This window comes from Macaca nemestrina (assembly GCF_043159975.1).
Source record: "Macaca nemestrina isolate mMacNem1 chromosome 4 unlocalized genomic scaffold, mMacNem.hap1 SUPER_4_unloc_1, whole genome shotgun sequence".
NCBI lineage: Eukaryota > Metazoa > Chordata > Mammalia > Primates > Cercopithecidae > Macaca > Macaca nemestrina.
The window spans coordinates 29893-52217 of NW_027257554.1; the positions used below are offsets into that span (position 1 = coordinate 29893).

The 22325-nt window shown below is 47.8% G+C and overlaps 1 long non-coding RNA gene across 1 annotated transcript in view; it reads left to right on the plus strand.

The window, feature by feature from the left end:
• Window positions 1-2252: 2252 nt before the first annotated feature.
• LOC139361026 (uncharacterized) overlaps window positions 2253-22325 on the plus strand; it is a 570651-nt gene continuing 550578 nt past the window's right edge. The window contains exon 1 of the long non-coding RNA XR_011618603.1: window positions 2253-2287. This is a non-coding gene — a long non-coding RNA (uncharacterized lncRNA). The remainder of the gene's footprint in view (window positions 2288-22325) is intronic.

Below are 22325 nucleotides of genomic sequence, written 5' to 3' on the forward strand. Positions count from 1 at the left end.
ATGTTTGAACTGTTAGGTTGTGTCTATCGTTTTCTGTGTTATAGACAATTTGATGACAAATGACCAATCCCCTAACGTTCAATATAAAAATATCAATTGTATAAGGAGATAAGGGTATTTGGCTAAAATAAAATTCAGTGTGCCCCAACTTCTCCACATGTAATATGCTCTAAAAAGGCATGAATGATTACATTAGCCCTTCTATTCTCCAGCACAGATCCTGAGCCCAGCGGTGGGTGCAGGTGCTCAGAGCCTCGGTCTGCTCTTCTGCCCGCCAGAAGGCAAAGGCCACTCAACTGCCACCTTAAGACACCCAGGATTCTCCTCTCCTTTTTTATTAATAGAATAATGCTCAGGCTCAGTGCATGAGAGCAGCGCTCTCCGACTTTGCATTCATCAGAGTAACCTAGGTGGTTTGTTTAAAAATATACATTCCCTAGCTGCGCTCCCAGAAACTGGACTTCAGTGGTTTAGTGGGGGTGTGCATAGGACAGGTGATTCTGAGGACCACGAGGGGTTAGGAATTTCCCCGTGAATTCTGGCCAAGGGAGAGATCAGACCATCCAGCATTGTCCGCAGCATATTTCTTTTTCCTCTTTTGCAATGAATATTTGATGCTCAGCGGGATGAGCCCCAGGATGAGGCACATAGCCAAGAAAAATCCATGCCTCTCCATCTTTTCCCCAGGATTGCCCTTTGGCGAGACGCTCCTTTACGATTGCTTCACTTTCCCCGGTTCATAGAACAAGCCTCTTCTTAGTCTCTTTTGTTGTCTCTTATCTGTTCAACAAACACCCACTGCGCAGGACCATCCTCCGGTAAGCCCTCGAGTGGGGCCGTTTGGCAGTCCTACTTCGCGAGGTGAGCACTGAAGGAACCGGGATCCCATAAGCCCGTGCTGTTGTGGGGGCTGCCCCCTCTCCCATTGTAGGTAACTGGCACCAGGCTGTTAAGCTGTGGATGGACAACCGCACAGCGCATTGCGTGTGCGTATTTCAGCACTTGGCGTTGGCCAGTGAAGTCAGCCGAGGTCGGCACAGTGTACAGCAGGGCGCGTGTCCGTGGGGAGGAAGGGTCGTCCCGCCTCCCTGCCAGGCCAGTCCTGTTGCGCCTCCTCCAGCCCCACTCTGACTTTCGTGTGCCCAGGCATCTCTGAGGGTCGCGCCCCGATACCCTCCTCCACCCCAAGGCTTCTTTTCCCAAAGGGCCAGGCTGGTGGCTCAGGAGCGCCACAGCCCCCGTGGGCCCGGGAAATCGCAGTTTCGTCATAGCTAAGCCTGCCGCGCTCAGCTTTTCTCGCCACCTGAATGATCCACTCTCCGTGCGTCCTTCCCGACCTCAGGCTGCAGAGAAAACTTGGGGGCGGGGGTCGAGGAAGCCAGGCGCCGGGGCTCCCAGCGCAGCCCCCAGAGGAATCCTGCGGGCAACTACAAGCTGTGCGAGCGGCCGGGCTCGGCGCTGACAACAGCCGGAGCGACCGGGCCCGCCGCGAGCCTCCGCGTCCAGGTAGGGTCTCCGCGCCCCAATTCCATCCCGCCCCGCCATCGGCGCTCCCAGCAGGTGCGGGGTTTCCACCCGCCCCGCCGTTCGCGCCCATTCACGGTCTCCCTTGCCCCCCCCCGGGAGATGCTCCCCGCGTTCTATTCCGTCCCGCCATGGCGAGCCCAGCAAACGTAGTGACACCGCCCCCATGCGTTTTCCCCTCCCCCGGACGCTGCCCCTGCCCCAACCTGTGGCGCTCCGGGCATCTCTAAAGCCCCCAACCAGAGTCCTCCAACCCACCCGCGAGGCTCGCGCACCAGCAACGCGGCCCCACCCGCAGGGACCCCGCCCACCTGTGGAGGTACCCCCGCATCTGCGACATCCCCCACCGCTAGCGCGGCCCCTACCTACCACGACCCCCGCGTAGGTGCTCCTGCCCACACCCGCCCCCTCCCCGCCAGCCCCTGCCCTTTCCCTGCCCGTTTCCCTGCCCCTTTCCCTGCTCCTGCCCCTAGCCGCGCCCCCGCCCCGGCAGGCCCTCCTGTGCGCTTGGGCCCCGCCCGTCACCGCCCATTGGCGCTGGCGCCGGGCGGGGGCGCGGGCGCGGCAGCAGTTCCGAGTCCGGCGCGCTCGGGCAGGGTCCCCATTGCCTGCCGCGCACCCGGACTAGCGATTCCCCTCGGCCTCCTCGCCATGGAGGCGGACGACTCCCGGGACCCCAAGGGCTCCTTGCGGAAGTTCCCGGAGCACCTCTCCGGGGCCAGCAAGGCCATCGGCGTGTTGACCGGCGGCGGGGATGCTCAAGGTGCGCGCCCCCCTCCAGGTGGCGAGGTCGGGACGGACGGAGAGAGGGAGAACAGGGCGAAGGGGATGGGGGGACAGGGCAGAAGAGGGGGGGAGCGATGGGAGGACCCGGGGAAAGATGGGGGAAGCGATGAGAAGAACCGGGGAGAAGAGCGGGGAAGCGATCGGGAGAACTGGGTCGAAGCCGGTGCCCGGGAGCGGCAGGGCAGGGGTACCTGCGGGGCAGCGTGAGCCGTCAAGGCAGCCCCGGGGTCCTTGCCGGGTGGGGCGGAGGAGGGGAAGGGACATGGCGGTAGGAACCTCCATCCGAAAGATAGTGAGCTTTCCATCCCCTCCGGTTTATATTTTAAATTGAGCCTGGCAGAGGGAGTCGCCTGGAGCGCCCTCGGGGGTCGTTCTGCCTCTGAGCTGTAGGACGGGGCCGGGCTTCCCCTCCGAAGCGAGGGTACAGAGCGATCACTTCCTAAGTGGCCCCCCGCCCCCCAACTCCGCTCCACACCACCACCCAGCATGTCGAGAAAGAAACGGCCGTGTCCCCGCACGCCTCCTGTCGCCTCTTGCCCGGCGCGGTGTGGGCGGGGTCCCGGCTGCTGCAATGCAGGACGCGGCGGGGGTGCTCTGGGTTCCCGCCTGGCGTCTCCGAGGCGGTCCGGCAGCCCCTCGCGTTTCCGCTGGAAGATTTACAAAAAGGGTTTCTTGTGCTCGGATGTGCTGTCGCCTTCTGGCTCGTGACAAAACTGAAAAGTAAAATGGGTCCCAGGACCTCCCCGCCAGCCTCCGCGGACCGGAAGGACCAGAAAGCTGGGACTCCGGGACGTCATCGGCGCCGCGGCGCGGGCTCTGGGCTTCCCCTGCCCTGCAATGTGGAAGCGGCTCTCCAGGAAGGGCCCGAGCCTGGGCCCAGGACGCGGGCGTCCCGGGAGGACATTTAACATTGAAGAGCGGGAGGTGATGGAGAGTGCGCTCCAGAGGCCCCGGGTGCACGTAGGGGCGCCTGTGCCCGGGATCAGGAGGGTGAGACCTTCTCCGTCAGGTAGCCTTGTTAAATCTATCTGAAAGTCACAGGTAACTAAGTGTCAAGTCGTCACAGATATTTAAGTATCCTGAATGGATGGCTACGGAAAACATGAAAACATCGTTACTGGTTACGTGCATGATGCATCAAAAACATTGTTGCCTGCACAGTGGCAGCACTGATATTTGTGGGCTTTTGAACGTGTGGACTGGAGTGTTAAGAGTCCTTCAGAGTTATGACAGTAGTTTGCTTTGAATGTTCTTTTCTTGGCGAATAAATGTTGTACATTGAATTTACCCAGGAAACTAGGAAGGTGAACCCACACGAAGGACACAGACCTGTGGGCTGCTCCAGGCACCATTAGGGCGTTTCTGGACCTGAGCCATGGGCTTCCCGCTCAGCCTCCTGAGAGCGGTGACAGCGTCTCTGTTCTGCCTCACACTGGACCGGTTAGTTTCATATTCTTGTTATGGTTCCGAAGCTACAAGCGGTTGGATTCTGCGAGTCACTCTCTGTCTTCCTCCTCCAGCTGCTTTCAAATGGGCCATGTCTTTTTTTAGAACTGCTTTTTAAAGCAGTGATTGGGGTGAGTTGTAGTGCTGGCCTGAACTGCAGAGGGAGCGCATTGAGGGACCTGGGTTTTGATGCTGTGCACATCAGCTGAGTCACCAGCCCAGGGCCCTGTTAGTCCCATTATTAAGCTCATTTCTTGCCCTTCTCATTGTTACTCGACGCCTTAAAAAAAAAAAAAAGCAAACTCCTGCTTGCGGTCACTGGCTGTTTGGCAAATGGGTGTTTACCCTGGAAAGAGGGGCATTTTGTCCTCTGGACCATCTAAGGCGCCCTTTAGTGACGTGGTCGGTTTCTGACCACTCTATTATGTGGGCGTCCTTCCTGCTTCCACCTTCCCTTTCCAAACGCCTCCGCCTCCAGGGCTTTAATTTTCCTTCTGTGTGTGTGTCACGCAGAGGTTATGACTATTGTGCCAGTGGCCTTTTTTTTTTTTTTTTTTTTTTTTTTTTCTGCTGAGGGCCCAGAACTTGCTACATCTCAAAAGAAGCAATTGCACCCATTTGTTCGCAATGATCATAAACAGCGCCCTCTGAGGGAGACTAATTGGTCAACCGGTCTGCTGTGGGTAGAAAGACAGCGGTGGCCGCGGAACGAGGGCTCTGCCTCTTCAGAGCCTGCACAACCATCCTGCTTTCTTTCTTCAATATCCAGTAGGGGGGTTAATTTTAATGAGCCCTTGAAACCAACAAAGCAGGAAAGTGCAAAGACATTGAGTTGCGAGATTTAAAATGACAACCAGCAGCCTCTCATTCTTCCTTCACTGGGGGTTGCCGCTTCGTTTTGGGGCTGCAGGGTATGTTTGGCAGCGACATCGGACCTTTGTGCTGTGCGACTCATGAATTGAGATAGTTCTTTACTAAGTGTTTTGTGCAGTAGGTATGAAAATGGGGAAAGAAGGAGCACTGTCTGGGGTGGAGAGGCGTGGAGAGACGCTGTGATACATAGCGGGTCCTTTTCTTCTGGGCTCCTGGTTAGAAATCTTTTTTTTTTTTTTTTCCTAATAGCTTGACAGATGGTTTTTGTGTCTTAATTAAAAGATTGAAGACTGTAGGCCGGACCCAAACTAATTCCATTGGCATCAGAGAGAAGGATTCTTTACATATTTATCTATAGGCATAATTGATTTTTTTTTTTTTTTTTGCTGAATTATCTGGTTAGTCAAATCATATGTTAGAGAAGTAATATTTAAAATTTTAAAAAATGTATCTGTAAACCTATCCCCCTTCCATTCTAGTCTTTCTCTCTGTGTAATTTTAGCAACTTGAACCACGATGTACATAGAGTTTATATTCTTTTAATATCTTGCTACTTCATTGTTTTAATGTTTAATCTTTGGGTTGATGTATCACAGGTTACTTGACCATTTCTTACAGGTGTTTGGTTTAGTTTTTTTTTTTTCCTTTAACTCTAATGTAAATTTGAATGTTTGGCTGGTAGTTTTAGCAGGATTTAAGGCAGAGCCTCAGTTAGGGCCGTGGATCGATTTATGGTCCCTAGCTTGAAGAGGGAGGCGGCAATCTGCCCTTTCTTCTAAAATTGATATGTTAAATCACAATGGACATTTACTTGATTTTGAGCACTTGGGACTCCCGTGGGGTTCACTGGTATTGCAAGGTCAGGACTGGGGATCTACTGCTGGAGAGGCTCCCAGCTTGCCCAGCGCAGGGTCCTGAGCACGTTGCTGCAGGACAGAAGTCCTGGGCTTTGTCCTCCAGCAGCCATCGCTCTGGGAAGAACTGGCTGCTCCAGGAATGAGGTCAATGCTCTGAAGCCCACAGTCAGCAGACCAGCAAAGGTCAGCACAGACGACCTTATATGAATCATTCATTTAACAAGCATTCATGGAATACACACTCCGTGCAGTTGGAACTTAGAGTGGAAGGCCATCAGCTCACTGTTGTCTGAGCAGAGCTTGGTCTCTGGCTCCCTGTTGAACTTAGAGTGGAAGGCCAACAGCTCACTGTTGTCTGAGCAGAGCTTGGTCTCTGGCTCCCTGTTGTAGCCTCCGCTCCTAGGAGGTGCATGGTGAGTGTTGGGGAACCCTCCACAGGCACAGTTGCCAAACAAGGACCCCTCCCAAGGGCGTCAGCCCTGGGCCCTGAGCTCTGAAGAGGAGGAAGGCATTCCTAGGGCCGACTTCCCTTCTGGATACTGAGCTCTGCACCTGGAGAAACTCTTCCACATTCACTGCAGTGAAGGTCATAAAACAAATAACACTTTAGAGACTGGGACCTGCATTCCCCAGAATTTCCATGGCCACAGGTGGTGGCTGCACCATGCAACTGGTGTCTATGTTCCCTGGAATTTCCGTGGCCATAGGTGGTGGCTGTATCATGTGAATGAGGGTCTGTGTCCCCTGGAATTTTCATGGCCATAGGTGGTGGCTGTACCATGCGACTGGGGTCTGCGTTCCCCAGAATTTCTGTGACTGCAGGCTGTGGCTGCACCATGGGACTGGGGTCTGCATTCCTTGGAATTTCCATGGCCATATATGGTGGCTGTACCACATGATTGAGGGTCTGCGTTCCCTGGAATTTCCGTGGCCATAGATGGTGGCCGTACCATATGACTGAGGGTCTGCGTTCCCTGGAATTTCCATGGCCATAGATGGTGGCTGTACCATGTGACTGAGGGTCTGAATTCCCTAGAATTGGCCATAGATGGTGGCCGTACCATGTGTCTGAGGGTCTGCGTTCCCTGGAATTTCCGTGGCCGCAGATGGTGTACCATGTGACTGAGGGTCTGCGTTCCCTGGAATTTCTGTGGTCACAGATAGCGGCTGTATCATGCAACTGGGGCCTGCATTCCCTGGAATTTCCATGGCCACAGGCGGTGGCTGCATCATGCATCAGGTCCTGTCTCAGGAGTTGGTGCCATTCTCTCTGTTACTCCCTCACCTGACACAGAGCGGCAGTCCCTGACCTTATCACTCCCAGGAAACACACAGGCATCTGTTTTGGATCCTTGTTTTATTTCCTCATCACCTTTGTCATCAAAGGGAAATTCACATCCCTATAAAGCTGAAAATGGTGTGGGGCCCCCTGGTGGTCTTTCCAAGACATTATCAGCAGGTAAACTAGACCTAATGGACCAGTGTACCTGAAATGAAAACAGAAAGGTAAGTCGTATCACTAAGCTTTGCTGGGAGATTCGGGGTCTTTGTCAGTGACAGAATCATCCAAAGTAAGTTGTTTGTTCACTGCAGATCGACACGGTTAGCTGTGTCGGGATTAAACTTACCCAGTGTCGACAGAGTGAAGCTTAATCCTCGTGGAAGGGTGTCAAGTTCATTGAAGAATAGCTGCCGAGCCTGCTATTGTCAGGAGAGGGGCAGGTGCGGCTCTCCCTTAGCCCAGTGCTGAAGCAGGCCGGGCTCACTTCAGGCTGTGCGTGTGAGCGAGCTGGATTTTTAGCACGCTGGGACGAGAAAGCACAAACATCTATTTTTAACTTGTGGGTGACCTTCTTCTGTGCTGCTTGAGTCTCTGTGGACCTTTCTCTGTTTCCTTCCTGAGGAGTCTGTGCCAGGGTCCCAGGCGTTCTCTGGGCTGCACCTCCGCGCATGCCCACTCAGGAGCTCCTCCTGGTGGCTGTGGGACCGGGCTGGGCCCACACTGTCAGCATCGTCCGGGGTAAGCAAGCCCGTCCCTCCACACCTCAGTGTCCCCAGCTGTTGAACAGGGCCAATCAACTGACCGTCAGGATTAATGGGGATCAGATGCGCTCATCTCATAGCCCTGCTTGGTAAACAGCCACTTCCACTCTGTCCTCCAATGTGCTGCTCTAGACTTTTTCTTTACCTGCATTTACCAGGTGATTCGAGGTGATAGTGACTCTCAAGAGGGACGTACAGAGGAAATCAGTGGAAGAGATCTCGAGGAGCAGACATGGGTGCAGGGAACACTGTGCGGGGAGCACGGGTGCAGGGAACATAGGCATGGGGAGCACAGATAGGTGTGGGGAGCATGGGCGTGGGGAGGAGGGGTGCAGGGAGCACGGGTGCCCGGAGCACAGGTGTGGGGAGCACGGGTGCAGGGGACATGGGTGCGGGGAGCACGGGGACCGGTAGCACAGGGTATGGAGAGCATGTGTGTACTTGCTCTGCTCTGACAGATGCTGCCGAGCACGTACTCTGTGATCAGATGGGTCAGAGCCTCAATGCCTCTTTTTTTAAAAAAATCTTTTTTTTTAAAGATAGGACTTCCCTCTTCCTGGTGGCCCCTTTTAGTTCATACTCTTTTAAGCCTGCTTTTCCAGAGGAAAGCTAGGAAGGATGGCCTATATAGGTTCCAGTCTGGGCATATCTGGAAGAATGGCCTGTTTTAGGTTTGAGTCTGGTGTATCTGGGGACATCTTTGAGCCTCCACTCAGAGTCCCAGAGCCACCTGTAGAGGCTCCCCAAATGTCTGCTGGGACTTTCCCCTCTGCTCGGGGATGATGAAGAGCAGAACCTCACCCTGCCACGACCTCTGGGGTCCTCCTTCCTGGAGGGCAGTGCCTTGGTGGCCAGTGTGTGTAGAAGGCTGGGCTGGCACCTTCGGGCTATGCTGTGCAGCGGGGGCTCATGCCATGGGGCATTCTTGTGCTCTGCACCGGGACAGCTGACGTTGGGCATCCTCGTGCACTGTGGACCACATGGGGTGCACATGAGCCAGACAGCTCCTGGAATTCGGAGCCTAGTTCTGCCTCAGGCCACCCACCTGTCTGTGGCACTTCTGGGGGATTGTGGGAACCATATGAGTCTGTGTCCCCACCCTCACTGGCTGGACACCTGTGCCAGGCTGGAGCTTTATGTGTCACCATCACCTGTTCCGAGTTGCGTGAATATTTATTTTCGTTACCTACTCTCATAAGCTTTCCTTTTTATAAAAAAAAATTCAGAGACAGACTTTGAAGTCTCCTGGCCCCACCCTTTGTGGACCTAATGGTATTGCAGAAATTATGGCTTCAATTATGTGTAATAACTGGGGCTACTTTAAAAGTCATGTAAAGGAACAAGGTGGAGTGGCCATTTCAAGCGGTACATCATGATGGATTCTTCAGTGAATATTATCATGCTTTCAACACATTTTCTCTTTTTATTTACTTTGGAGAATATAATGGGTGCTCAGAAGCTGTTGGAATTTAGTAACAGGAAGTCATCCTTAGGAGCTATTTAAGCAAGGGGACAGTTGGAGTAAATGTAAGTTATGAACACACACTTATTCCAAACCAGAGAAATAAAAGCATCAACTGTGCTGGGGTTGAAACTTGGTTGCTAGTGTGTCTTTCCTGCCCACAGTGACTGTGGCAGTGCTGTGGCCAGGAAATTCTGGAAAGAAGACTTGGTGCCAGTGGTAGTTTTTGTGACGATTCATTTGCTTTCAGCTCAAGTGACTATAGTCTTACTTGCAAATGGCTAGGTCTCCACCAGTGGACCACAACATTGACATAGGACAAATGAGAAATGGCCCTTGGGTTTTTAACAATTATTATTTTTAATGGACACATTATGGTACATATCCATGGGATACAGTGTGATATTTCAATACACGTTTATCATGTGTAATTAGCAAATCAGGGTAATTAGCATATCCGCCTTCTCAAACATTTATCATTTCTTAATACTGGGAATATTTAAAATCCTCTCTTCTAGCTGCTTGAAAATATACAATAAATTATAAACTACAGTCACCCTACAAGGCTATAGCATACTAAACCTCATTTTTACTATCTAGATGTAATTTTGTATCCATTAACCAACCTCTCCCTTTCTGCCTTCCCGCCGCCCTTTCCTGTCTCTAGATTCCACTGTTCTCCCTTCAGAAGGTAGAATATCATTTTCCTCATAGAGACCTTTAACCCTCTTGGTTAGACTTCTTCCGAGGTATTTTTATTTTTATTTTATATTTTTGTAGCTAAATGGGATTGCTTTCTTGATTTCTTTTTCCACTGGATCATTGTTAGTCTACAGAAATGCTACTGATTTTTATATGTTTATTTTGTATTCTGTAACTTTACTGAATTTGTTTATCGGTTCAAAGAGATTTTTGCTGGAGTCTTTTTTTTTTTTTTAATATATAAGAGCATATTGTCTGAAAACAGACAATTAGAGTTCCTCCTTTCCACTCTGGGTGCCCTTGATTTCTTTCTCTTGCCTAACTGCTCTTGACTAGGACGTTCAGTGCTGTGTTGGATAGGAGTGGCACAAGTGGGCGTCCTTGTCTTGTTACAGGTGTCAGAGAAAAACTCTTAGTATTTCCCCATTCACCATTATGTTAGCCGTGGGTTTGTCACATATGGCCTTTATTGTGTTGAGGTGTGTTTCCTTCAGTGCCTAGTTTGTTGAGACTTTTTATCAAGAAGCAGCGTTCAATTTTATCAAATGCTTTTTCTGTATCTGTCGAAATGATATGGTTTTTGTCCTTAATTCTCTTGATGTGATGTAGCGTGTTTATTGATTTGTGTTTGTTGAGCAATCCTTGCATCCTGGGATAAATCCCACTTGATCATGGTGTATAATCTTTTCGATTTACTGTTGGATTCAGTTTGTTAGTATTTTGTTGAGGATTTTTGCATCTGTGTTCATCAGGGGTATTGACCTATGGTTTTCTCTTTTTATTGTGTCCTTGTCTTATTTTGGTATCAGGGTAATGCTAGCCATGAAGAATGAACTTGGCAGAATTTCCTCCTCTTCAATATTTTTGGAATAGCATGAGAAGAATTGAAATAAAAATTTGTAGAATTCAGCTGTGAAGCCACCTAGTTCTGGGGTTTTCTTTGTTGGGAGACATTTTATTATAACATAGTCATACATGTTACTCATTATTGGTCTGTTTAGATTTCCGTTTCTTCTTGGTTCCATCTTGGTAGGTTGTACATGTCCAGGAATTTATCCATTTCCTCTAGGTTTTCCAATCCGTTGACATACAGTTGTTAAAAATAGTCTCTAATGATCCCTTGTATTTCTGTGGTATCAAATGTAATTCTCCTTTTCTGTTTCTAATTTTATTTATTTGGGATTTCTTTTTTTTTCCTTAGTGTAGCTAATGGTTTGTCTATTGTATTTATCTTTTCAAAAAACCAACACTTTTTTCTTCATCTTTTATATTTGTTAGTTTCCATATTATTTACTTCCTCTTCGATCTTTGTTATTTCTTTTCTTCTACCACTACTGGATTTGATTTGTTGTTGCTTTTCTAGCTCATTGCAGTTCATTGTTAGGTTGTTTATTTTAAATCTGTTTTTTAAATGTAGGAGTTTATTGTTATAACCTTTCCTCTTAATACTGCTTTTGCTGTATACCATAGGCTTCGATATGTTGTGTTTCTGTTTTCTTTTTTTTTTTTTTTTTTTGAGACGGAGTCTCGCTCTCTCTCCCGAGCTGGAGTGCAGTGGCCAGATCTCAGCTCACTGCAAGCTCTGCCTCCCGGGTTCATGCCATTCTCCTGCCTCACCCTCCCGAGTAGCTGGGACTACAGGCACCCGCCACCTCGCCCAGCTAGTTTTTTGTATTTTTTTTTTTTTTAGTAGAGACGGGGTTTCACCATGTTCTCCAGGATGGTCTCGATCTCCTGACCTCGTGATCCGCCCGTCTCGGCCTCCCAAAGTGCTGGGATTACAGGCTTGAGCCACCGCGCCCGGCCGTGTTTCTGTTTTCAATTATTTCAAGAAATTTTTAAATTTCCTTCTTAATTTCTTCATTGACCCATTGGCTAGTCAAGGGCATATTGTTTAATTTCTATGTATTTATACAGTTTTGAAAGTTCTGCTTGTTGATTTGTTTTTTGTTTGTTTGTTTATTAAACTTTATGTTCTAGGGTACATGTCCACAATGTGCAGGTTTGTTACATATGTATGCATGTGCCAAGTTGGTGTGCTGCACCCATTAACTTGTCGTTTACATTAGGTGTATCTCATAGTGCTATCCTTCCCCCCTCCCCTCACCCCACAACAGGCCCCGGTGTGTGATGTTCCCCTTCCTGTGTCCAAGTGATCTCACTGTTCATTTCCCACCTATGAGTGAGAACATGTGGTGTTTGGTTTTCTGTCCTTGCGATAGTTTGCTAAGAATGATGGTTTCCAGCTGCATCCATGTCCCTACAAAGGACATGAACTCATCCTTTTTTATGGCTGCATAGTATGCCATGGTGTATATGTGCCACATTTTCTTAATCCAGTCTGTCATTGATGGACATTTGGGTTGGTTCCAAGTCTTTGCTATTGTGAATAGTGCCGCAATAAACATATGTGTGCATGTGTCTTTATAGCAGCATGATTTATAATCCTTTGGGTATATACCCAGTAATGGGATTGCTGGGTCAAATTGTATTTCTAGTTCTAGATCCTTGAGGAATGGCCACACTGTTTTCCACAATGGTTGAACTAGTTTACAGTCCCACCAACAGTGTAAAAGTGTTCCTATTTCTCCACATCCTCTCGAGCACCTGTTGTTTCCTGACTTTTTAATGATCGCCATTCTAATTGGTTTGAGGTGGTATCTCATTGTGGTTTTGATTTGCATTTCTCTGATGGCGAGTGATTATGAGCATTTTTTCATGTGTCTATTGGCTGCATAAATGTCTTCTTTTGAGAAGTATCTGTTCCTTGTTGTTGATTTATAGCTTTATTCTGTTACAGTCTGAGAATATCCTAGACGTTATTTCAATTTTTAAAAAATGTATTGAGACTTCTTTTGTAGCCTAGCGTGTGGTTGATTCTAGAAAATGTTCCATGTGCCGATGAGAAGAATGTGCATTCTGTATCTGTTGGATGAAATGTTCTGTAAATGTCTGTTAGGTCCATTTGGTCTACACTGTACTTTCAACTTGATAATTTGTTGTTATTTTTGGTCTAGATGATCTCCAGTGCTGACAGTGGGGTTCTGAAGCCCCTACTATTGTTGTGTTGGTCTCTCTCTCTCTCTCTCTCTCTCTCTCTCTCTCTCTATATATATATATATATATATATATATATACACACACATATATACATATATATATATGTACGTGTGTGTGTATATATATGTATGTGTGTGTGTGTGTATATATATATATATATGTACGTATATATATATTTGAGACGGAGTTTTGCTCTTGTTGCCTAGGCTGGAGTGCAGGGGTGAAATCTCAACTCATTGCAACCTCCACCTCCTGAGTTCAAGTGATTCTCCTGCCTCAGCCTCCCGAGTAGCTGGGATTACAGGCATGTGCCACCATGCTGGGCTAATTTTTTGTATTAGTAGAGACAGGGTTTCACCATGTTGGCCAGGCTGGTCTCGAACTCCTGACCTCAGGTGATCCACCTGCCTCCACCCCGCAAAGTGCTGGAATTACAGGTGTGAGGCACCTTGCCCGACCTCTCTCTCTATTTAGATCTACTAATATTTGCTTTATATATCTGGATGCTTTGTTGTTGGGTGCACATATACTCGTAATTTTTATATCCTCTTGCTATATTGATCTCTTTATTACATAATTACCTTTTTGTCTCCTTTTTACAGTTTTTGACTTAAATTGTGATTGGTCTGAAATAAATATAGCTACTCTTGTTCACTTTTGAGTTCCATTAATGTGGAACATGTTTTTCCATCCCTTCACATTTAGTCTATGTGTGTCTTTACGGCTGAAGTGAGTTTTTTGTAGGCAGCATGTAGTTGGTTTTTCTTCTTTTAAATCCACTCAGCCCATCTATATCTTTTCATTGGGAAGCTTGGGGTTATTTTGCTATTGATATCACAGTCCAGACATTAAGATTTTCTCACTTAAGTTATTTGTACACAAATTGATATGAAGAGGAAATAGAGTTTTTCTTTTGTCTTTTAAAGATGGCGACGGATTATTATTTTGATTTCATGCAAGTAAGGGACTCACCATGCCTGTTGGAATTTTAGAATTTCTTTCCTGTTTTTAGGAACAGCAATGATCTGTAATGGATTCCTGGAATCACCCAGTGATGTTCTGAATATCTTAAAAGTTTCCTTTCATGTCTCACTTTCTATTTCTCCCCTAGTAGTCATGCACCCAGGGCAGGATATGGCTTTCCATTTCCTTGGTTTCTTGATGATTTCTTAGGTTTAGTGTTTGACACAGTTCGGATTCTGGATAAAATCAGCCCTTCTGGAAAGTGTGTAAATCAAACAAGGACTTTCTGGTGGCGTTATACAGGTTTCCCATGCCCCATGAGTACAGGAATAGCTCCCTGGGGAAGGAGTATGGGCACATGATGGCAGGGAGCCATTCTTGGATGGTCCCATCGTTCTGCAATGCAAGAATTCTCATGCAGGGAGAAGAAGCACGCGGCGACTGAGCTGGTAGAGATTCTGCTGGTGGTTTTAATCGTTATGATTTGCTCCTGAAAGGTGATGTGGGATGAAGTGAAATATTTAGAATGCTGACATTCCTTGAAACAAAAATATAGAAAAAATCTTATAATTGCAGGGTGCCTTGTAGTTTTCACCTGCTCTCATGTGGATCCTTTTTCGTCCTTCTGAACTGCTTTCCCAGGAGAGAGCATTGTTCTCTTTATATAGACGAGGAGCCTGGGTTTCAAATGATTAGGAATTCATCGCAGGCATTGGAATCTTTGGTTTCCTGGAACATTTTCTATTCAAGTACAGACCACATGACCTCTAAAGGCTGGCTCACTCTTTTTTTTTTTTTTTTAGTTTGTTTGTTTTTTGAGACGGAGTCTCGCTGTGTCACCCAGGCTGGAGTGCGGTGGACAGATCTCAGCTCACTGCAAGCTCTGCCTCCCGGGTTTACGACATTCTCCTGCCTCAGTCTCCTGAGTAGCTGGGACTACAGGCACCTGCCACCTCACCTGGCTAGTTTTTTGTATTTTTTTTTTAGTAGAGACGGAGTTTCACCGTGTTAGCCAGGATGATCTCGATCTCTTGACCTCGTGATCCGCCCGTCTCGGCCTCCCAAAGTGCTGGAATTATAGGCTTGAGCCACCGCACCTGGCTGGCTCACTCTTAACACCACGATTGGGGATCCAGCCTCACCTCTGGGGTGGGTGGCAGGAACTCCACAGCCATCCTGGGTGCTCTGGGGTGGGGTGGCTGAACTGTGGCAGCCCCTCCCAGCTGAGCAGCAAGGCCAGGGAAAGCTCATTCCATTCCCCTTGGTTCTAACCAGGTAGAGGCTTACACTGCACATTTCCTTAGCTGGGAACATTTAGAACTTTACATTTAAAATCTAATCGGTGATCCAGGGGGTAGATACATGGGTACTCACTGTACAATTCCTACCTTTTTTGTATATTTAAAATTTTTTTATGTGTGTCATGGACGACAAAAGAAATGCAACCCCTTTGAGTTAGCTTTTCTGTATAGCATCTTCTAGAATCAGGAGGCTGGCCAGAGTTTTGTTTCATCAGAAATCTTAATCTTTCTGGTCAAGAGACGGCATTATTAAATTCTTAGTTGTGTGGTTTCTGGGAAACAAATATTCTAAATGAGTTCCAGGAATCACCTCTGTGACGTTTCTACAGGAAAAGTGACCACTCTTAAAGCTTCGCTGTCACTAGCAAGAATGATTGTGATGGTTTCTAAGCCGTCTCCAGACAATCTTTAGTTCTTTTATGCAGAGTGCTTTTATTCCAAGTGAAGTGCGGTTCTGTTTAATGATGACCTCCAGTTACTACAGGGATTGCAGCCGCATTTGATGGACGTGAACCTACTCATCTCTGGCTCCCCAGCTTCACCTCTGGGGTGGGTGGCAGGAGCTCCGCAGCCATCCTGAGCACTCTGGGGTGGGAAGTCCCTAGTGGGAGTGGACGGTGCATGGCCGGAACATTCCTGTCCCATGTTCCACACTGGTGTGTGCTCTCTCTCTGCCTTGTTTCCTCCCTTCATGCGTCTGTGGCGTTTCCTCCCTTCGTGCGTCTGTGTCCTGTTTTCTCCGTGCGTGCCGCAGTGGCACATTTCCTCCATTCGTGTGTCTGCGGCCTGTTTTCTCCATGCGTGCGTCAGTGGCGCGTTTCCTCCCTTCGTGCGTCTGTGGTGTTTCCTCCCTTCGTGCGTCTCTGGCCTGTTTTCTCCATGCGTGCCTCTGTGGCGCGTTTCTTCCGTCCGTGCGTCAGTGCCGTTTCCTCCGTCCATGCGTCTGTGACATTTCTTCCGTCCGTGCGTCAGTGGCGTTTCTTTCGTCCGTGCGTCTGTGGCATTTTCTCCATGTGTGCGTCTGTGGCGCTTTTCCCCCCTCCGTGCGTCTGTGGCGCTTTTCTTCCCTCTGTGGGTCTGTGGTCTGTTTCCTCCGTCCATGAGTCTGTGGTGTTTTCTCCGTCTGTGGATCTGCGGCGTTTCCTCTGTGAGTCTGTGACCTGTTTTCTCCGTCCACGCTGAAGGCCGTCGCTTCTCTCTAGTCACCACTTACTGATCGCTCCCTGTGTGCTGAGCCTATGTCAGGTGTGTGGCGTGTGTCACCTGTGTGGCAGAGGTTTGCGTGACACATAAGGACACACACTTGGGGAGCCACAGTGATGGGGTCATAGCCACGCAGCTCGGCCCTCGGTCTGAGGGTCTTGGTGCCCACCCAGCTCTTCCCGAAGCAGCCTCGGGGCGGATCCCAGCTCTGCTTTCTCTCCTCAAGGCACCTCATGAAGTAAATTAAGCAAATCTAAAGTAGGAAACAGTTGTGAAATGAGACCTGGTTTCAGGTGTGTATGGTCATTTCTCTTTACATCGTTACTTCGTATACCCCAAATGATATACTTTTCCACCTGGTATAACAATTAATTACCAGCCATTACTGGTACAAAATTCCATGAAGGGTATTTGAGGAGGGCATAGTCTCAAAACCATGCTTTATTTTCACAGCTGTGATTTGCATGATAAAACTGTCAGGACTGTGACTTTGTTATCTTATTTTTATTTTTAGACCCTTGAAAGGAAGTTATTTAGTGATTACTTATAATTATGAAAATAATCTAATGATTATAGAACCTCATTAGAACAAATATTATATTTTCTGTTCCTTATGTAAATGAAATCATCTTAATCGAGGCTGATGTTGGCAGGAATGGTCACGTTTAAAATGGGTAAGATGTTCATGTGATGTGCAGACCTCCCTCATATCCTCTCTGGAACATTCCAGGACATCCATCTCAATTCTCACTTGTTGACACCCTACCTTGTTTTGTGATTATTCTTGTTTGCATCAGAATTTTGAATCCACATACCTGAGATGATACTTACGTATGCATGTACACATGCATGTGTGTGCACGTGTGTATGCGTGTGTATGTGCGTGTATGCGTGTCCATGTGCACGTGTATATGCATCAATGTGTGTACATGTGTACACGTGTATATGTGTGTGCGTATATGCGTGTGTATGCATGCATGTGCATATGTGCGCATGTATATGTATGTATGCACACACGTGTACATGTGCGTGCAGTGCATACACGTGTATGTGTGTGCGTGTACATGTGTAGGTATGTGTATGCATGTGTATGCATGTGTGTGCACACAGGTATAGCTTTCCCTTTCATACAGGCTGTGTTGAGTATTGCTGTTAGGCAGTGACAACTTTCCATTTCCTCAGTCAGAAAATGGGTAGCTCATCATTAATAAAGATGAGCATTCAATATCAGGAATCCCTAAAGACAATTGAAATTGTCATATTAAGTAAATAAATTCCAAAACAAAGATAGTGTTCTGTACTATGTGTTCACATTGAACTTTCTTATAAAAATTGGTGTGGATGTTTCCCACTTATTGGAAATTACATGACTAGTTTAAGCCAAAACGTGGAATATTAATTCTGTCTTCAGATCACCTTTGCACATTTATGATTGATCTGTTCTGCTGTTCTGGAAGCTCTGAAAGCCACTCTGTCTTACCCTAGCTGGTGCCACGGTTGTGAGAATTCAGGGAAACAAGGTGTCTGCCAGTTTCAGTATTTTAGATCTCAAGCTGCCTCTTTTCTGCATCATAAACCAGTCTTAAAGAAAGACACAGTGTGACTTGCAGTGGATTATATCAGTTTTATTTTCTGTGGCTGAATCGTCACCCTACCTTGTGAATTAATGTTATTTTTCAGATCGTCTTCATAACACAGGGAGGTTCTCCAGTGTTGAGTGCAGGTTCAGTGAAAGCACTAACACTGTTACTACGGACTTAAACAGACTTGTTTTCCGAGGTGATAACCCTGGAGTCAGGCATTCAGTGTCCGCCCATCACTTCACTTGGTTCCGAGTTCTCGGTCCCCTCCGGCTCTCCTTCCCCTGCACCCTTACTTCTGTCTTACCTTCTTTTTGACTCGTAGGCCCTCGGCAGATGGTGTGTTGGGGGCAGATGTCTGCTGTGAATCTTCGATAACCTTGGGAGAGAACTTTTTCTTTGGAGCAAGACCCCTCTCAATAAACTTTCAGTAGCCCGAGTATCATCTGTCGTGTGAACTATTTGTGGAAAATGTTCAGCATTTTTCCTTGGCTTTTGGCCGATCTTTCTCCACCTGCCAGTTTCTTCTCAGTTTGCCGTGTCTGTACCCTCAGCAACCCCGTTCCAGCCCTGGTTACGTGTGAAGTAATTGAAGCAGAGCTCTGCAGATGAGAGAGTGTGTGTCGCCCCCCGAGTTCCCTTTCTGGCCTCTGAGTGTGGGTTGTGTTTTGTTCTGAGGGACGACTCTGAGGCTCCTGGCCCCTGTTTTGGAGCACCCCACACCAAAGTGGGTGTAAAATGAAAAATGGGTTTATGCTATATTATTATAATTCATAGAGCAGATGATAAAAATGCTTGAATCTGAACAGCAGCTGAAAATGAGGACATGGCGCCAGTTTGGATGTTGGATGACCTTCTTGAGAAAACTTTCATCATACTTTAGAAACCATGCGTGTGCTGTTTTCTATTTCATACTTAGAATGTGTACAGTGTGTGTTGTATGAATGCGTTGTATGAGTGTGTTGTGTTGTGTGTGAGTTGCATGGGTTGTATGTGTGTTGTATGTGCATATTGTGTTGAGTTGCATTTATTGTATATTTGAGTGTTGTGTGTTGTATGAGTGTGTTGTACGTGTATTTGTGAGTTGTATTTTTTGTATGTTGTATGAATGTTGTGTGTTGTATGAATGTTGTGTGTTGTGCATATGCGTATGCTGTATATGAGTTGCATGTATTGTGTGTATGTTGTGTGAGTGTTGTGTGTTGTATGAGTGTGTTGTATGTGTGTTTGTGAGTTGCATGTGTTGTGTGTTGTGTAAGTGTTGTGTGTTGTGAGTGCATTGTACATGTATTTGTGTTGAGTTATATGTATTGTGTATGTTGTATGTGTTATATGTTGTGTGAGTGTGTTGTACGTGCATGTTGTGTTGTGCGTGAGTTCCATTTCTTGTATGTGTTGTATGAGTGTATTGTATGTGTATGTTGTGTTGTGAGTACGTGAATGTTGCATTGAGTTGCGTGTGTTGTAGGTGCATGTTGTGTTGAACGTGAGTTGCATGTGTTGTACGTGAGCTGTATGAGTGTATTGTATGTGTATGTGGTGAGTTGCATGTATTGTGTCTATGTTGTGTGAGTGTTGTGTGTGCATGTTGTGTTGTGAGTTGTGTGTGTTGTGTGTTGTATGAGTGTTGTGTGTTGTATGAGTGTGTTGCATGTGCATATTGTTTGTGAGTTGTGTGTTGTGTGTCCTGTATGAGTGCATTGTACATGCGTGTTGTGTTGTATGTGAGTTACGTGTGCTGTATGTATGTAAGAGTCTGTTGTACGTACATGTTGTGTTGTGAGTTGCATGTATTGGGTATGTGTTGTATAGGTTGTGTGTGTTTGTGTGCATTGTGTGTTGTCAGTGTTATATACGCGCATTGTACATGCGTGTTGTGTTGTTTGTGAGTTGCATGTTGTCAGTGTGTACCGTGTGAGAGGCGGGGCATCCACATGACTGCTCCTCAGCGAGTCCTGCCTTGCAGCCCCTTCGGAGCTTGTAACTTCCCGAGTAGCCTAGAATCAGCAGCATGTTTGCCTCTGCCCCTCCCCAGGAGGCCTCAGCCAGGTCCTGTGCTCAGCCCGCCGCTGGGCGGTCTGCCTCTCTTGTCTCTCTTTTCTCTCTCGTTCTCCTGCGCCTCCTCCTTCTCAGAACCTGCATCCTTCCTCTGTGCTCCCTGGCAAGCCACACCTGGGACGTCGGAGTTCAGGCTCTCCCCGAAACCGTTTGCTCCTCTCTGAAGAGCGCCCCCCTTGACTGGCCGTGAGCAGCTGGAGTGGATTGCAGGGAAGGGAGGTGGGTGTCCCTGTAGAGATGCCGGGGTCTTACCTGGGGAGAACGGGCCTGCCCTCCTGCGGAAGGGGATGGGGCGGGAGGAGCCTCTCGTGGACAAGGGGCCCACCTCCTGCCCTCCTTCCCTCTATCCCAGTCTGTTGTGAGGGAGGGCGAGGCCCTAGGTGATTTCTATGCAGATCTTCAATTATCCAGGCTGTGAATCAAATACTTCTGTTTTTAAGATCAGAGGAAATCTCCTTTTCTTTGTCTGCCTTTTATTTTATTTTATTTTATTTTATTTTATTTTATTTTTTTACTTTTTTTGAGAAGGAGTTGCTCAGGCTGGAGTGCGGTGGTGTGATCTCGGCTCACTGCAACCTCTACCTCCCGGGTTCAAGCGATTCTCCTGCCTCAGCCTCCTAAGTAGCTGGGATTACAGGTGCCCACCATCACATCCGGGAAATTTTTGCATTTTTAGTAGAGATGGGGTTTCACCATGTTGGCCAGGCTGGTCTCGAACTCCTGACCTCAAGTGATCCACTCACCTCGGCCTTCCAAGGGGTTGGGATTACAGGCGTGAGCCACCGCGCCCGGTCCGTCTGCCTCTTAGTTAGAACCTGGATATTTAATGTTTTAAATTTCACTTTTCCGGGTCAGAACATTCGTGTTTCTTTTTCATAGTGTTGCTATGAATGTCCTTTACGATTAAGAGACTGGGCTGGCTGCCCACTGGAGAGTGGTATCACTGGGTCACGGTCACCATCTGCCCCAGCAGGGTCCAGAGTGTTTAGAGTCTTTCCTGGGTGTAGACACCCTTTTGTCTGACGTTCAGATAAAACCAATCACCATATTCAGTTAATCAAAGAGATCAGAGCTGGGAACGGTTAGTGCACATCCACCTCTCCCGAGAGTGTTCACGCCTCTTCCACGCGGGGCTAGGCTGCTGCTGAGCGTGATTCTACTGGCTGTGGGTGTGGCCTCTTTCCTCAACCACAGCCATCGCAGGCCTGCCATAGTTTTGATTCTTCTAGAAGAGAATAGGCAACACAAGAGAAACAAGATGTTAGATTTGAAACCTTTAAAAATTATTTCCTCAAACATTGTGTATATTTTTTGCCCATACCTAATTTGATAGCAATTTAGAAAAGATTAAAATGAAAAAAAAAATTCCCCTATATTAAGTCTTTGAAAGGCATCCAACTTGGTTTTCATACAATTATTGTCTCTTTGGTGTCGTACTTTATTGGTTTCAGTAATGTGTAACAAGTACAGCGGCATAAACAGATTTAGGAGCAAACAGCTGCTTCATGATTATAGTTCAGCTCGCGGGGCCCAGTTGTGGGAGTGCAGCCTGTGCCTGTCTGTGCTCCAATAGGGCTTGTCACCTTGAGCATCTGGGAGTGTCTGGGTAAGTGAGGTCTGGACAAGGCAGCATCCACACACCTGCGTAGTTCTCACTTTGTCCACGTCATCCGGCAATGCCACAAAATTATCAAGTAAGTGTTCTCCAAGCGCATATTCAGTTAGTGTTTGGAAAGTGCATAGGTAGCTCATACAGCACCTTCAGGAGAAGCTAGGAGCCCAGGAATGAGAGCAGGTGTGAGGCCTGTACTCTCTTTGCATAGATAAAATAAGCATGTGCATATCTGAGACCAGAAAGTTAGATGGAGGCCAGAATGTGGAAGTCCTTACCTGTCGGATACTAGGGAGCCACTGAGGGTTTCGGAGAGAATCGTGCCTCTGATGTGCGGCATGCCGTGGAGCCGGAGGGACAGAGCAGGCTCATGCAGGGCACTCGCCGTGGCGAGAGGAAGAGAGAAGGCAGCCAGTGAGCTGAGCGATTCGGTGCCTGGGTCAGGAGGGGAAGAGGGAGTGCAGGAGGGCGGATGAAGCTGCGAGTCTGCACCCGGAGGTCGGCGTTGCGCTTTGCTGGAAATCAGGAGGAGAAGCAAGTGTGGACCTGACTCGGAGATACTTAGAGACACCACTGCAAGCTGCGAGTTTGGAAATACAGGAGGAGGTTTGGGGAAAATCTGGAGCAGGGTGCATTTGGGAGCCTCTTACGTAGAAGTGCAGGTCAAGTAGCCAGAGTGTGAGGCGCGCATGTCTCGAGAGAGGAGGCCAAAGGAAAGCCCACATTTGGAAATGGAGGAAGGGTTGGAAGACCCAGAAAAGGTCCTGCTTAGAGTCCAGAGAAGAGCTGGATGGCGCAGTTCACTAAAGCCCAGAGCTGAGAGTTTCCAGGAGAAAGTCCCAAGCGTTGCTGAAA